Consider the following 3,717-nt stretch of genomic DNA (forward strand, 5'->3'; position numbering starts at 1 on the left):
ACTGTAGTTTAATAAAAGTAGGAGAGGGTCAGTGGCATAATGTGATCCTATAGAGGGGGATGGCCAGTGTGTATGTGTGAGGTGAACATTTTCTTATCAAACAAGCATGCAGGGCCCATTTTTCAAAATTAGGGTATCTAGTTTTTAAAATAGCCATTGAAGAGCTTCACACAGATTTTATAACTCTTGTTGTAGTATGTTAAATAGACTGGAAGAGGCCAAAAAAATGACTACAAGGAGGCCAGGCAGGAGGAAAGACTGCAATCTTGCAGAAAAAAAGATGAGGGTAACTTGAACTTCCTCTTTATGTCTTTTATTTTATAGGCTCCCTTGTATGATTTTTTTACTACTATATGCCCAGATTATATCACGGTGCCTGGGAAGAGGAATCTGTGGGGTGAAAGGGATCTGTCCACCCAGAGCTCAGGTGCCATGAACCCCACCTGCCTAGACCATGCTTTGGATTTCCAGAACCCTAGAATCCTTTGACTTGCAGACCCTGGGTGGGTGTCAGGGCCTGTCTGCAAATGCCTCTGTTCTTAATTCAAAGGGTGACCAATCCTGGTTTGTCTGGGACTGAACCAATTTTAGCATAGTAAGTCCCACGTCTTGCAGAACTATTCAGTCCCAGGCGAACCAGGAGGGTTAGCCACCCTACCACACCCATGCAGAAGGTTCCTCACAGTTACAGGATAGAATGGGAGGGTGGGAGGAGAAGAGGGGAGGGACACAGACTAGGGTCCTCCATTTATATTATTTTCTGCAGGCCCACAACCATTAGTAAAGAGCCTGTGGAAAATGCAGGAGCCACACCATTCTATTTAAATCTTAAAAGAAAAGCATAATACTCAATTGATTCCAGAATTTTGAGTCTTACCCCACCTCTCTACTTCTGCCACTCACTATGTGTGTCATGCTAGGCAAACCTCACAAAGAAGTATAAAAATGTCTGCCTGAAATTAGCTTGAAATGTAGTTGGGAAGATGATACACAGCAAACAACTTAGATTTTTCTTATTTACTAAATTTATTACTTTGATAAATGCAATAAAAGATTAGCAAAGAGAGACACTAGTGTCATGAAATAGAAATAGCTTATAGAATGGATAGAATATATATAAGTGGATGTGAGAAATTAGGTAAGAAGGGGGGATGAGGCAACTGCATAAGATAGTTAAGATCATGAGGACAAGGCATATGTATATGTGGTTCACTGTTTTGTACTGTTTTTGGCAAACTGAGTGACTCAGAGATCCCCCAAGAAATATTTGAATGAGTAAACATACTGCTGAGGTGTAATAGTGTGTTGGTAAATTTTTAATAACCTGCTTATTGGGGAGAAAATCCCTGATTTGTAGCATTTGCTGACTTTTATGGTGTAAGTATTCTCTCCACGGTCAATTTCTATCTACCGATGTGATGGTGCTGAATCTGGAGATAGGGAAACATGAGCAAAATTGGCTCTTTTGAGTGCTAGCTGACTCCAGCATGCCACCATTTAGCAGTGCATACAAAAGAAAAAGGAAAGACAAACTCAGCTAAGTTAAATAATGCATATCCTAGAATAAACAATTGGAAATATGCAAGGAGGCATTATTTTCTAAGAGCCCTTGGAAAGCAAGCAGGCACACATGTTTAGACTTGATGCAGCTTTGACTGTGAAGAAGGCTGTAGGCCATATTTTATCCCTCATGTTCCACGGCCCCTTATGTAAGAGAGCCACGCTATTCTGTACTTATTGATTAGCTGTGCCTCAATCCAGCATTTAATTACTTGGAGTTAGCCCTACACAGAGTTAAAAATACAATCAAATTCCCTGTATCCTCTGTTTTCATGCAAAGACTGGAATAGAACTGTTCTATGTTCAATGCATCACTTCCTTTTCTGCTAGGATACTACATTTCAAACATTTCACAAAGAACTAAACCTGACTTTGTTCTCAAAAAATATGCTCTAGGGTCTAATACATAGACAGATTTGCACCTAGTACGCCCTCTTGCTCTGCTGGAATTGTCTGCATTGTTGATAACTCAGTCATTATGTAATGCTCCCTCACTGTTGGTGTTTGACAATACAGTTTGATTCTGAGATCATGTTCCTATTTGGGCTCTCAATAAGGTATGAAGGCTCTATGGATGATGAAGTCATTTTCATTTGTATTTCTGAATAACTTTACACTGGGGGCAGTTATCTCAATATTTTTGAGAGTTTAGGTGAGTAATTTGACCATAGTTTCTTAGTTTTATGATGAATGTAAAAGAACCATGGTTATGACTGGCCTTATATTCAAAGTTAGCAAATTGTGCCTATTCTCATGGCTAATGGGTAGTTATGCTGCCTGTTTCTCACTGGCCTTGATGCACAGTGGTCCAGCCAGATTACTAACTGTTGAGTTCCGGGGTCCTACTACATTTTCTTCTTTGGCTATTTTCTACGTTTTTATTACTCCCTCTTTGGGAATTTTTTTTTCACTCTGGATGTAGGAACTGAACATGTAATATTTGGCATTGTTCCAGAAAGAGGAAGACTGTGGATGAGGCTTAAATCAGGGAGGGACAGCACATAAATATGTTCATTAGTATTTGGTTTAGTTTGTAAATTTTTAATTTGCCTATGTAGGCTTAATATTTGCACAAGACTTATAAACCATTAATTTGTTATATGAATAATTGATGTATAGTTTTGTGAATTTAAATATTTAAATACTATAATAAAGTATTTATTTGAATAAAAACAAAAAATAAACATTTTCCTCCTCTTAAAAGGACTTAGTCCTATCTATGAGTTTGAGAAATGCTGATCCTGATTGGGGGTTAGGGTGCTGTGCATGATGCTTGCCTTCCCTCACATATTGAGTGCATGGGCTTCCTGTCCTTCAGAACCAAATCCCTGTCCATTTATTTAAAACAGATAATGATAGAGGCAGTGTTATTTTCCCCTACTGCCCAAGTAGTTCATGTGGTTTACTAGGTTTACAGAAACCCATGAAAAAATTTATTTAAATACAGAGATTATTTATATCACAATCATTTATATCACAATACCCAGTTGTATTCAGGTTAAATGAATCTTGTATGTATAATGGATGCCCATTTATCCACTGAATAGAGCTTCTTTATGAATGTGAGCAATCAACCTTAGTAATTAAGTTTAAGAGACCACTAATTATGAGACCGCTAATTCCAATCAACAAAGCGCTGATTTTGGAAGGCTTTTTAAAAGCTTTGCCTCGTCTATGAAACACTTTCATCCATTAACATTTTGGTTTTCCCCATGGCAACAAATTCTGAGGACTAGATCAGAGAAAGAGAAAAAAAAAGTCAAGTATGTTTTGCTGAATTCATTGTATGATGTATATTATTTGGGGCACATAGTGAACTACTACATTACTGATTGTTTAGTCCTTGTGTAGTAAAGAATTTGACCTTGCCAGGAGAAGGCTGGCCATTTTCTTCCACTTCTTGGAGGTGATCTCTAGTGTCTTTGTCTTGAGTCCTTGGGTCATACTGGATAGATTAACAATGTGATTTAGGGTGGGGGCTGGCCACATTTATATAGTTTTAGGATAGGGGCTAGCTAAACCAGAAAAGCCAATAATATGATGTAATGTAGGAGCTTTGGGTCAAGCAGTTTCAGTCAGTCTGGAGACGGAGATCAGTCATTAAGGAAAATCAATTTATCATTCATGCCTACATAATGCAGCCAAAATTAAATCTCT

This window comes from Choloepus didactylus, chromosome 4 (genome assembly GCF_015220235.1).
Source record: "Choloepus didactylus isolate mChoDid1 chromosome 4, mChoDid1.pri, whole genome shotgun sequence".
NCBI lineage: Eukaryota > Metazoa > Chordata > Mammalia > Pilosa > Megalonychidae > Choloepus > Choloepus didactylus.